The 14,168-nt window shown below is 40.4% G+C and overlaps 1 protein-coding gene and 1 long non-coding RNA gene across 18 annotated transcripts in view; both read right to left on the bottom strand.

Moving 5' to 3' along the window:
* The window catches only part of NTM (neurotrimin), a 974,035-nt gene that overhangs the window by 581,480 nt on the left and 378,387 nt on the right, over positions 1–14,168 (bottom strand). The gene's annotated exons all lie outside the window — the stretch shown is intronic.
* Positions 4,563–14,168, bottom strand: part of LOC128929101 (uncharacterized) — a 30,474-nt gene continuing 20,868 nt past the window's right edge. Inside the window, exon 2 of the long non-coding RNA XR_008475052.2 lies at positions 4,563–13,073. This is a non-coding gene — a long non-coding RNA (uncharacterized LOC128929101). The remainder of the gene's footprint in view (positions 13,074–14,168) is intronic.

The following is a 14,168-nucleotide window of genomic DNA, read 5'->3' as shown; positions in this document are numbered from 1 at the left end:
ATGTGTTTTTATGGACATAAATTCGCCTGAGATCAAAGCTCTTATGCTTTCTGCATTATGTTTTTTCTTTACTTCTTTGTTCTTTATCTTTTAATTTTGAAAAAAAATTCTCAAATGTGTTCTCTGCATCACTGATTAAATTTTAGATTGCTATTTCTGTCTTATGCTCCTTCTCTTGCATTTATGGTTTCCTGAAATATTTCTTGATATAATAGAGCTCTCTTTTTAAATTGGTCTACAGTTACATCATTTTCTATTTTATCTCTTTTTCATAGTTAGTGATTTTTTTGCCTTTATGGAAATTATATACAAGATACTTTTTAAAGTTGTCTTCTGGTTTCTGTAGTATACTTTTTTTAAAATTGTGTTTCCTCCCTTACATCTTAGGTATAATGGTATTCATCTTGTAAGTACAACACAGATTCCAGCAAATCTTTTCACAAGTTCCTCATGGTTATTAGTTCTTTCTTTGTATTTAACCATGAAGGAGAAGGTATATGAAACTTAATGGGTGCGTGGATTTTCCTCCATTACAGCATCACTTTCCACCTGGAAACCATAAGGATCCTCTCACATTAGATTCCAAAAGCTGCTTTGTGTACTTAGTCTACTTCAAACTTTTTAACGTTGGACATATTTTTGTGTTTTCATAATATTCTTTTAATAAAGTGGAAAAGGGAAAATCAAGTGCCAGTGGAAATTTTGAGTGTAGAAGTGTCAAGAATATTAGAAGAGAACATTCAGTAGAAATTAGCAGCTTGGGATCATTCATTCACTCTCATGTCTTCTAGTAAACGCTGGAAGTCCCTGGTATTTGAATTAATGACCCGGATTCTCCTAGTGATCTCAGACCCATACACCCACTTCTTCCTAAATATCTTATCTCAGTCCCACAGGTATCTCAAACTCAACATGTCAAAAATAAAACTCCTCATTTCTCCTTTATTTCCTACATTTGAGCCTGCCTTATCCCATAGCCTCAAGCAGACAGCTGAGATGCTTCTTAAACAAGCCGTTGTCCCTTGGTGAGGTCATCTCATCTGTCATTCACACTCTGGATGATCTGCCCCATGAAGACCTGACTTCCTTATGCACTCTGCCTGCTGTCCCTGCATGGCTCTCTTGTCTGGACGTTAGAATCAGTTTCTAACTGGTTTCTCTGCTTCCTGTTGTGTGCCTTAGGAATCCGTCTTCTCCCCTTATTCCAGTGCTATTTCTAAAAGACAGATTTGGCTATGTCGTTATCCAATTTAAACGATTTCAATATCTTCCCTTTCTCCAAAAGACAACAACCAGGTTCACTAGACTTAAGACTCTGTAACCAATGAAAGTGCCTGTGAGCACCCCGGGGGATGTGGTGAAGGCATAGATTCTCATATGGGTGTGTGGGTGGGGCTGAGATTCTGCACATCCAACACTTTCCCTGGTGACACCCATGCTGTTCCCCCTTGGACCACACTTGGAGGAGCACTTCTCTAAGGTATATCTTCCTAATCTCAGGCACCTCTAGACCCATCTTTCTCTACACCCCCTCCACTGCACTCCTATCCTTTTCACCATTCTTACCCACTTACAGTTCCTAGAAAAACATCTCTGTGTAATTAGTCCTATAGCTTCTTTTTTCAGAATGTTCTTCTATTCCTTTTCTACCCAAAGAACATCTGCTCCTCTCTCAACCCTTGGTATGAGTTGCAGTTTATAATAGAATCTTTTCTTGTTTCTCTCCTGTCCCACAGGTAGACTGACTTCCTCGTTGTACCCTGGCTATTGCAGGTAGAAGCTCCTCTTAGAGCACATGTGTTACTTTCTTGACCTTTTGTTTACATAACTATTTTCCTTACTAGTCTGCCAAACATGAAGGGCAGAGACTATGTTACACCATTGGTTGCTAGGACACCATCTATCATATTGCTTGTATTTAAAACAATATTTAGTATTTTGTGTTTCTGTGCCTGATTTATCTTATTTCACTTAGCATAATTTCTCTGATTCCATCCACGTTGTTACAAATAAGACAATTTCTTTATTTTTCAAGGCTAAGTAGTATTCCATTGCATATAAATACCAGATTTTTAAAAAATTCATTCACCTGTAATCAACCTAAGTATTGATTCATACTTTAATTAATTTTATTTTATTATTAATTAATTAATAGTTTTATTAATTTAATTAAATTAATACCTTAAAATAATTTTTTTGCAAGAACTAATAAAGAGACAATGAAATATAAGAATGAGTTGAATATTGGTTGGAAATTTTGCATATAGTTGGATTAGTTTTCTATAGCTGCATAATGAATTATCACTGACTAGGCAGTTTAAAACAGTACACATTTATTATCTCATGGTTATTATGGGTCATAATTCCATAAGTTCTCTGCTCTGAATCTGCCCAAGCTGAAATCATGGTGTCAGCCAGGGCTGAGATTATCACCTGAGGTTTTGAGTCCTCTTCCAGGCACATTTGTGTGGGCAGAATTCATTTCCTGTGCTGATGGAACGGAGGTCCTTGTGATCTTATGAGCTATCAGCTGGGGCCACTCGCAGTTCCTAGATGCTTACTGTGATGTGGTTGTTGGCCAAAGAGCCCCCACTGGCCGTCCATCACAGTGCTGTTTGCTTCCTTCCTGGCCAGTAGGACTTTGTCTCACTGACTTCCTCCTGCTCCCCAGTTTACTATGATGAAAACTTATAAAATGTGATGTAATCACAGGGGTGACTGACTATCCCAACATTTGCCGTGTAGTGTCACCTAACCCAGGGAGTGATGCTAGACCATCCCATCATATTCACAGGTTTGGCTTTCACTCAAAGATCAAGTAATATACCAGTGTGTACATTGGAGGGTGAAGATCTTGGAAAGCATCTTAGAGTTCTCCATACTACAATAGTTAACTGGAAAATTGAACCGCAGTCATCACCAGTTTTGGGAAAATGGGAAAGACGGTCAATATTGAAGAGGAAGATATAATGAGACTAAAGTTCCTATACTCTATGTGAATTTTACCATCACTGCATGCTAGAGCTAGTTTTGTGTTTAAATTCTTTATTTTATAAATGAAATAGAATCAGAGAAACTTGTAATTTGTGGTAGAAGCAGAATTCCTGACTACAACTAAAGTGATTGGTCTTTCTTCTCTTTTGTAATTGCCTTCTGTTCAACTCATAATAAGGAACAAACGTTATCAGGCTTTGAATGGTTAAATATGTTGGAAAAGGGGTTTAATTTGGAATTAAATCTGATTAATCACCTTTAAATTTCGAATTCAACTTTATCAACACCAAATAGAATCTTAAACAACTTTCAAAGAATGTAGTTGATGGCTTTTGAATTAAGATTGGAAGCTTATCTTTTGGCAAATCATTCACATGAGGGGGCCTGTGGCATTAGCTTCAGTTTAACCTTTTGGAAAACCAGTCACCAACTCTCACCACAGGTTTCAGCTACATGTGTAGAGGTTGCATGTTTCTTCTCAACACACCCATCTGGATATTGGCATTTGAATGACAGGTGCTTAACATTATTGAACATTTCAGGTTTACCTTTTCATCCTCCGTATTGAATGGGGTTAAACTTCTGAGCTGTGACAGTTGATGTAATGACAGTATTATCAGTTTTCAAGTTGTTAACACTTTCACACTTCTGGCTTATTCCCTTGGGATAGTTCCTTTCCTTCCCTGAAATCCACCAATGATCTATGTATCATAATTCAATATATTGTCCCTCACCATGCAAGCATAATTAGGTCAAACATTTTTGCTCATAGGTAACAACTCTGTTAGGCAATTCTCAATTCCCATTATGATTAATGTAAAATCTACAGTGTTTCTATTAATGGAAATGTACGCTGAAGCGTTGACGATCATAAGCCATAGAAACACCCTGTCATTACACTAATGAATGCAAAAGTTTCTGAAGCCACCAGAAACTCGGTAGCAACTATAATATCTGAGTATGCCAATTTGCAAGAAAATTAGAGGGAACTTGCAGTATTACTAACAACATTTTTGGAAGTCATTTTTGAAAAAATGAGGGTAAAAATTTTGGGGTTTGGAGCTTTGTTACACCATTTTCTGAGGCAAGAACACAGAATAAGAAAGCATGCTGTGCAGAACAGGTATCCGCTTCAAATTCATGCTTAGAATGATAGCATTAGGGAAGCATCTGGCACTGCGTGTTTCCGGGAAGACTCACATTAGGATTGCATGGGGTGGGAAGTAGGGGGATATAGTCAAAAAAACTGGGAGAGAAGCACATGATTTATATATCTCACAACTTTAAAAATATCCCTTATATAATAAAAATGAATATAATTGGGATCATATGTCCACAATAAAGATCTGCATTTAAGATATATGTGTGGGGGCCAGGGAATACTGTGTAGCCATAAAAAGGATGAGTTCTTGTCCTTTGCAGGGACATGAATAAAGCTGGAAACCATCATTCTCAGCAAACTGACACAAGAACAGAAAACCAAACACTGCGTGATCTCACTCATAAGTGGGTGTTGAAAAATGAGAACACATGGACACAGGGAGGGTAACATCACACACTGGGGTCTGTTAGGGGGCGGGGGGTAGGGGAGGGATAGCAGGGCATGTGGATGTTGGGGAGGGTAACATTAGGAGAAATCCCTAATGTAGGTGACGGGGCGGGGTGGGGGATGGAGGCAGCAAACCACCATGGCACGTGTATACCTATGTAACTGTCCTGCAAGATCTACACATGTACCCCAGAACTTAAAGTATAATTTAAAAAAAAAGATATATGTGTATGGGTATGTGCATGTGTGTGAGTGTATGCACTTTCTTTATTGAGTCTAGTATTTCTCCTTAACATTAACTCTTCCCCAACCAGGTTGTCTAGCTCAGGCCTATAAAGAAAGGCACTCTGCCAAGAGAGTGGTGGGCAGTGGTGGAGATGTTATAGGCAATATACATAAATACACGAAATACTTCCCTCAATAATAGAAATGAGTAATTTCTTCCAAAACCTTTTCCATGTATGGCAGGAGCAGCTTTCTGCCACCCAAACTTCAGGATTCAACCTTTTATAGTACATGCACAGTTGTTGCTGAGAAGTGGCTGCCCAGAGACCCCTTCACCAGTGTCTTACATATAGGTATAGTGTTTACCAAGTTCTACCAAAATAGGAATGAACAGAAGTATTATGTACCACCTTCAAGACCGGTCCACAAAAGCCTCCTACTTTTCCTTCTTCAGCTGGTGGGATGCTGAGGACTCAAAGGCCCTAGTGCATAGTGGAGTCACAAGACAGAAGAAACCTGGATCTCTGTGACACCATGTGGAGGAAAGCTATCTTTTCTTGCTCCAGGAACACTTGCACTGGGATTTACGTACAGAAAAAAATAAACCTTTATTTTGTTGTGCCGTTCAGTGTTGGAATTTGTTGGTTGCACCAGCTAAATGTTACCCTAATACAGAAGTCAAAGCCTTGAAGTAGATGCTGCCAAAAAGAAAAAAAAAAAAGAAGAAAAAAAACCAAGATGTCTAAAATATCTGACACCAGCTTAGCAGTTTTGTGGTAGACACTGAGGAAACAGACCTAGCAAGCTGGAAATTGCTCCTCTGCTGTAGTGAAACATTTGGTAAAACTGTCACCCTTGTTAACGTGGAAGGCAGACCAAGTGCCTACTGAGCCTGTGCATCTCAGGGAAGTAGCAGGAAAGAGCCAGAATGCTAGCATATGTTGCTCTTCCCTCACTGTGTTTGGCAAGGTATTTCGAGAAAGATGAGTTCAAGATAGAATTCACTGGTTTGCACACAAAAAGAAACAGAATTAAAGTATCAGAAATTTGGAGTCGTACAGGTTGGAAACAGCTTCTGGAGGACAAACAATGTGAAATAAGATTTTAAAAGCCTTTGAGCCACAAATGTCTACTAAAACTTCTCAATTAGGTGAATGACACAACTTTGTAGCTTGAACCTGATCAAGAGTGGGGCTTCCACTCAGAATTATTATTCCAGATAGCTTCAAGGTACTCAGCATCACCTTGACAGAGAGAGACACAGGGGCCAGAGATAAATGCAGAGAAATAAAGCAGGCCCCACTGTTGTTCCAGGAAAGAACTTCTGGTGACTTTCCTGGCCTGTGGATGCTGGAAGCACAATGAGCAGTGTGGGTCGTCTTTGTCAAAGCACTTAGTCTGCCCTAATAAATGCACTATCCCAAATAGTCACTTATTATGCATCGCTCCTCTCACAACTTGCACCGGCTCCACATTAATTTCACATTACCACTGTGTTTTAGCACAGAAGCATTCATTTAGCCATAGACATCATGTTGACTGAGTTCCTTACATTACTCTACATCTTGAATTAAAAGCTCCTAGAATGAGTAGACCAAAGTATATGCAATGCTTTTCATGCTGTTCCTAAGTCAGACAGAGTACAGGATGTACCATATACCAAGAGTTGCTTAACAACTACTCTTTTTGGATGGAAGAAATTATCAAAACTAGTATCTGGAAGAGATATTCCCTAAATGACTACCTACAAGTGGTGTCAACAGAGGGAAGAGAGAAATGCAGGGACTAATGTTTTTCTTTGGGGATTTATTAAGTAAGAATAACTAAAATAACAAATTTTTAGTCATGTTGATCTCTGCTGTCTAAAAATCATCCAAAATGTCATCTCATCTTTGCCTGGCAGAGAAGCTCACTTCCAGGAAGAGACACATTATCTTTTTCCTTGTGAAGCAGGTGCCATGCACAGCAAAAAGTAAAACCAAGTGAATGAATAAGTAGAAATTATTAGTTATTAAACTAAACTGAGTGAACTAATAATTAAACTAAACCAAGTAAACTAAATAAAGGGACCAACTACAGATGAGTCATGATGCTCCAAATCTAACATTTTTGAAAGTCAGGCATCAGTTTTTCTGAATATTTTTTGAATATGTATTTTTTAAAACACAGGTGATTGTTTTGTAAATTGTGGATTAGCTGGAAGCGCAGCATTCCCCTGGAGGAACCCTGTGCTGACCTACTATGATCTAGGGATATTGGAATAGAAGCAATGGGATACTGACTGTAAACCGTGCAACTATTCACCTTTGGAGCGCTCATTTCCAACTCCCATAAAAACAAAACTTCCAGAGAGATGTGCATTTGCTGAGCCTAGGGAAGCCACTGCAGGGAAAGGAGAGAAAGAGGAAGGGGAAGGGAGCCTGTGCACTGTTTCTCCTGAGACATTATAGGATTTCTCCAGCAGCCTGAGGTTCTCTAGCCGTTCTGAAATCCAAGTCTGTTCTGAAAGACACACACATCTAGGAGGGAAGAGCCTACAGAGGCATTCAGAGCGTCAATGATACACTCACATTGAATGCTGAGGCAGATTATCTTCACCTTAAGCTTAACGCATTCTGGGAAACCACAAAGAGAACTGCTCTGAGGGCATCCCTTAATGGCAAGTTGTAGAATAAACTCTCACTAGCATTTTCTGTGACCTCACAATTGCCTAAAACAAGGTGAAAAATCATATTTGGAGCCAAAATATCTTACATTCCTCATCTATTCCGCATGCCATGAATAAAACACTGACGAATAGAGCTCAGTTGGCCTAGCTGGAATGATACTCGGTGGAGAAGACTATTTCAGAGAGAAAACAATAAAAAAATGCGGACTGTTTTACCAGAAAAGAATTATGGCAAAGGGACTTTTGACAGTGATTGTATCAGCTCCCTAAAAAAAGTGTGTTAATTGTGTGAAAAGTCAAGGGTTAGTGTGAATGATAAGAATGGGCTTCCCCAAGGAGAAGACAGACATCAGGAGCAAAGAAGAAATGGGGAAGCCCACCCCTGTTCTGACCGAGATGCTGTTAGGAAGAAGAAATTGAGGTTGTAAGGGGCAAAAATCAGTGCTTGAGGGGTAGGAAGCCTAATAAAGGCTATGGAGATAAAGGAAAGCTCTTAGAACTGAGGCGTCTCCCACTGACATTTATGAAGAATTCGCTGATGATTAAGTACTGTAAGCTTGGCAGAAGGTTTCAGAGCAATTTTGGAACAACACTGGGACAATAGAAGAAGGCAAAGCTATTGACTGTCTAAAAGTGGACGACGGAAGATGTAGGGAACTGGAGGTCCTTAACACTATTGGATTTGGGCTTTAACACACTTGGGGGAATTGTACAGTGAGTCCTGCAGTCGTAGCTGACAGCATGATGCACGAGGACCCAGATCGTGCAATAAAATGAAGGAGGATCATGTACTTGCTTAGCACCCTTGGAGAAAGTGCAGGGCAAAATGAAGCTGGATCGCAGTCGGGTTACTAACTACTCTTTGATAAAGACATTGTATTTCACAAGACAGTACGTGACATTAGATGGTTAGGTTATGAGTTTGAAGCAACGTATTAGCCGTACCAGAATGTGAGCAGTCAGAAAGAAAAGAAGATGTTATAAGACAAGGCAAAAAAGTCCATTCAACTTTTTCCTGTGTGCATTTATAATTTATTTCTAATTTAAAAATGCATCAACATTAGACTAATGTTGAAAAAGGGGCTACAGAAAATGTGGGACATCAACATAAGTGGGGGCCATTAATGATCTGGGAAACTAACAAAGGCTACCTTCACTTCCTTACCCATGGAAAAGTTCATAAATACAATTTTGAAATTCTTGTCTTAAGGAAAAAGAAACATAAGTATAGGTACCCTAGTGCTATGGTTTGAACATATGTGTCTCTCTAATGTATCTATTCAATCATAATCACCAAAATGATGGTATTAAAGAATGAGTCTTTGGGGATGTGATTAGTTCATGAGGGCTCCAGAAGAGCCTTCAGAAAGCAACTTGGCCCTTTTTTGCCCCTGCATCCCTTACACCACGTGAGGACACAGCCTTGGCCCCTCTGGAGGACACAGCAACAAGGCGCTACTTTGGAAGCAGAGACTAGATACTCACCAGACACTAACCTGCTGACACCTTGACCTTGGACTTCCCAGCTTTTCCAGAACTATGAGAAATGAATTTCCATTATTTATAAGATACTCAGTCTAAGATACTTCGTTATAACAGCAGGAACAGATTAAAATGCCTACCCTTTAGTTATGTCAGTGCATGAGTTCTACAAACATATTGTGGATGACATCGCAGCCATAAATATCTCTTCTCTTTGTCTGAAAAATGTCTACTCTTCTATTAAGCCTTACCTCAGATAATACCTTCCTCTCTATGACATCCTGACACTTCTCAGAATGACGCATTTCCTCCTTTCTGATTCTCTTGCATTCGGTCTAAACTCCATGTGTGAGCTTTATATTGTTGCAAAACAAATTATTACCAACTTAACATCCTAAAGTAACAGAACTTTATTATCTCATAGTTTTCATGGATTAGGAGTCTTTACATTCAGGCTGGGTGGTCTGCTCAGAATCTCACAAGGCTAAAGTCAATGTGTGAGCTGGCCACATCCTCATCTAGAGACTTGGAAGTAAGGAGGGATCCACTCGCAAGCTTTTTCTGGCTGCTGGCAGAATTGTTTCTTGCACCTGCAAGGCTGAGGTCCTGTTTTCTTGCTGGCTGTTCCTCCATTCTGGCTTCAGTTCTAGACATGTGATCCTTTCCCATAGGCTGCTTCCAGGCCAGCAGAAGGTGTCTCTGTTACCTTCCCTCTAACAGGGTTGACCTGATTAGGTGAGGCCTACCCAGGTTAATCTCCTTTTTTGATTAAAGACAATTGATTAGTAATCTAGTCCAGGGGTGATATCTCCTGACACTCACTGGTGCCTCCCACACTCAAGGTGGGGAGATTTTACAGGGTGAGTAAGGGGGTGGGAGGATGGACTACAGGTTCATTTTAGAATTCTGCCTACTATACTCTGTAAAAATAAAAATGTGATATATCCCCATGTCTATTGCGGCTAGAAAATATGCATGCATACACAGTCTCTTCAGATCGCAAGCTCCGTGAGAGCAGTGTCTATTTCTTTTTTTTTTTTTTTGAGACGGAGTTTCGGTATTGTTACCCAGACTCGAGTGCAATGGCACAATCTCGGCTCACTGCAACCTCTGCCTCCTGGGTTCAAGCAATTCTCCTGCCTCAGCCTCCTGAGAAGCTGGGATTACAGGCACGCACCACCATGCCCAGCTAATTTTTGTATTTTTAGTAGAGACGGGGTTTCACCTTGTTGACCAGGATGGTCTCGATCTCTTTACCTCATGATCCACCCGCCTTGGCCTCCCAAAGTGCTGGGATTATAGGTGTGAGCCATCGTGCCCGGCCAAAACTGTGTCTATTTCAAATCAGGGGCTTGATAATCAGCAACTAGCATGAGGTTAAAATACAGTCAGAATTCAATAACTTTTAAGTTAAATGACAGTAGAAAAGCAACATATAAACAAACAACAGTGAAACTTGGGATTAGGTTGGGAGGAAATAATGAAAAATAGATTTGAGAATGGCATAAGAAGATAGAAAACGGAAGGGGAAAACACCCTGGGAATTATGAAGGATATCTTCTCACAATGGGTTCAATTCAGCCTGTCATGTTTCATCCAGACTTCTTCATAAAGCATATACTATTTCACATTACTACCAATAGAACTGTTAAATTTCTTCAGATGTCATTTTAAGTCAAAGAGAAACAACATGACTGTCTCAGAAATGCAGGAAGCAGGCTCTATACTGTATTCCCTCCTGGTTACAGAGCTATGAGTGTGTTCCACAGAAGAGAGATGGAGCTAAGGAAGACTTTTGAGGAGGGAGTCCACTGAGCTCCAATGTGTACACAGCAGGTTCAGGACATGGCTAGATCTGAGACAGTCGCCTTCGGTGTGATTCAATCACAGCACTGCCATTCTTGAAAATACTAGTTTCTGACTCTAAAATATATATTTGGGCCCAAAGAAGGCCTTGTAGCTTTAAGCTGCTACTGGGTTTAATCAGATTATGAAGATGATTAAGGCCCAGAGCATGCCCCCTTATATCCTGAATGGCTTACTGAATAGATTGTGGTGTTAACCTAGTCATATTCTGCAATAATCATGACTAAAACCTTGGGACCTTCATTTCCAAGCCTATCATCTATGTAATGGACACAGAACAAAGCACAAAGCCTGAGACCTTCCTATCCAGCAGCACATTTACAGAATTTCATAAAAACCATACTGCATTTTACTGTAGTCATAAATAAGAATAATATAATTGATAAAAGCTTTACAGTGAGATGGAGGCAGGGGTTTGAGAGTTTCCAAGATGCTATGTATCAGGAGACTATATATTTTTTATTGCTAAACTTGTTTTTATAAGCTGTACATTTGTGTTTGCATTTTACAGGTCATTCTGAGAAGTGGGTCTCAGGTTTTTCTAGGCATGTTCTTAGAGGACTTTTCTTGTGAGTCACCAGTGCTATAGTAAACATGAAAAGAGACATCATCCTGAATCCGATGATTTGCAAAAACCACTGTTTGGGGCATGGAACGGTAGCAGAAAGAACAACTGTATCACGCCAAAAGCTGTGAACTTCAAAAATAGGGACAGACATATAGGCTGTCTATTCAGTGGTTGAAGTCTGATCGGACTGACCCAAGAAACAGTGGCAGAAGAAAGTGAGGAAGCTGGCAGTGATACTGATGAGGCTGACATTGAACCTGCAAAGTGAGGTTGGGAAGGGACAGTGTTCCTGACTGGTAGAGCAAAAAACAATGGAAGGCTTCAGACAGTTCTAGTTCCATTTCATGAAGCTCAGAATTTGGGGATTTCTGCACCTGGAAGCCATCATCTTCACGAACAGACTATTGATTTAACTTATCAGACATTTCTTATTAAAGAACTCTTATAACTCAGTGAAGACATGGCTCAGAAGTGGTCATAACCCTGGGGGCTGGAAAGGAAACACGTAATTCCTCTCAGACTTCCCTAAGAACAGGCAGGAAAGCTGAACTGACTGCCCTTGGAAGCCTGAGATTTGTCATTTGAAACGTGAGTACTTCTGTGGCTGATAAAAGGAAGAGAGTCAACTGTGCTGATGACTCCAGCTCTCTAAAGCTACAATAGGTCTGGAGCTACAGTCCTCATCTTCCCTTTGACATTTCACACCCTGAGTTTTCCACCTTTTATGCAAAAGGGGAAGAAGCCAAGGCCTGGGCTGCTTACTGGGGCCATCTTGTCTCCTCTGTCAGGGGAGGGGCAAATCAGGTGACTGGAATCCTGCCACCTGGTTAGCTGGAAGAAGGATTTAATTAAAACAAATAAACACACAAAATAGTAACATGGACTATCTGGGAGGAACCTGTTGCTGAGTCCTCTTGCGTCAGCGAAAGAATGTGAGTTGGAAACATACATCGGCCCCCTTCTCCCTCTCACTGGCTCTTCATGCGAGGGAAGAAGAGATCAGGCTGACTGGTCAGCCTGGGAGACTTCCTGAGCACGTGAGCTCCTGGACTCCGGCAAGGGGTGCCCCAGGATGCAGTCTCCCCTCTGCCAGGTGACTGGCAAGGGGTGCCCCAGGATGCAGTCTCCCCTCTGCCAGCAGCCTGCCATTGAAAGAAGAGCCTGGAATAGATACTATTTATTACCAGTGACAAAACCGATGCTGTCATCCTTCATGTGACTTCTCAGTGTGTTTCTCCATTGGTTTGGAATATGTAGGCAGAGATGTTCTAGGTGCTTCTTTCTCCTCAAGCCCACCTTGAGGCAAGGTGGAAAAGCACAGCATTTGATACCAAAAGCCTGGATCCAAGTTATTGGCTGTGCCACCTCATGTGCTCCTCACCAGTGCCCTGAGTCTCCCAGTTTACCTCATTTGTAAAAGTGAGCTAATGCTGTCTCCTCCGCAGGCAGGATTGTGTGGGGCTCATGCAGGACAGCGTGATCCAAATGTCTGTGATTAATGAGATCCATATATTTTGATCTCTCAGAAAAAAAAAGAAACAATCACTTCTTTATAAATACCAGAATAATTAGTTCCTCATGAACACTTATTTTTCTTCTTTGTTCTTTCACTTCTTTTTCTTTCCTCCCTCCTTGCATCCAGTCTTATCTTTTTTCACTGGAGTTTTCCTGCTAGCAGTTTCAGAAGCAGAAGCTTGAAGAGGGTTTGAGTGCTTTTCTCCCTAATTGAAAGAGTAGCTTCAGTAGGAGACATTTTAGCCTCAAAAAAAAAAAAAAAAAATGAGAAAACCAAATCATTGGAGAATAAAATAAGAACTGAAAGAATGGGGAAAATAAAGTAATGGATTCTGAGAGGGAATAAAATGTTAAATATAGGAAAACCTTAGGGGAGAATTTCTGTGAGGTAAGTGCAGGGACATCAGAAAGGAAGCCACTGAGTGTTTAACAGGCTGTGGTCCTGGGAGGGAACTGCCTGAAGCACATGCGCTGTGCCTGGTCTTTGTACTTGGTAATTCAGGTCAATGTTTACCTGCTTTTACAGATGTGAAGACCGGACACCTCCTCTATTAAGGTTTACTATTATCTGATGAAACCAATAGCACTTAAATCGTTTTATACTATTAAACGTAATGTGCAATTGCACACTTTCAATAGTAATACAAAAATGTCTGGGGCATATTGTTTGTCCAGTCTACACTGGCCTGGACTCTGAACCCCACAGATTAGAAGTCACGACTTACTCTCTACTGGTGCTATTGGTGACATAAATGCCTCCACTTTTGCTACAACAACAAATAATAATAATAATGGAGTTCCCATGTATCAAGACATTGTGAAGAATTTTACGTGACACCTAATTCATGTTGCTATAACAAGATAGCATGCGCTTAAAACCAGTGGCCAGATAGCTATTAATGCTGAGGTAGCCAGTAGCTGAAGGTTCTCTCTGCAGTTATTGACTATAACTTTTAGCTGTTTGTTACCCACTGTTAGCTGTACTGACTACTCAGCTCCATGGCCTCACCTCAGTTTCTGAAATGATTTGATAGATAACATTTCACCCTGATGTATGATCACAGCATGTTGGCTAAGTTGTTTTTCAGTAACTCAAGACTCAGCTCTGAATTCAGCTCAAACCAGCCAAGAACACCAACCCTTAAATTGTATTTGCAAGTGTTCAATGGGTGAACTTTTGATGTCAAAAGCCTGTAACTCTAATGATGAGCCAAAAAACAAAAAATAAAGGAACTCCTCAAATAACCTGATCTATGGACCTTGGAATGTCCTCAACGCCAGCCAATCCACATATGACCCCT

This window comes from Callithrix jacchus, chromosome 10 (assembly GCF_049354715.1).
Source record: "Callithrix jacchus isolate 240 chromosome 10, calJac240_pri, whole genome shotgun sequence".
Taxonomy (NCBI): Eukaryota; Metazoa; Chordata; class Mammalia; order Primates; family Cebidae; genus Callithrix; species Callithrix jacchus.
Note: the sequence above shows the minus strand (reverse complement) of the source record. Positions and strands in the feature narration are given on the sequence as shown.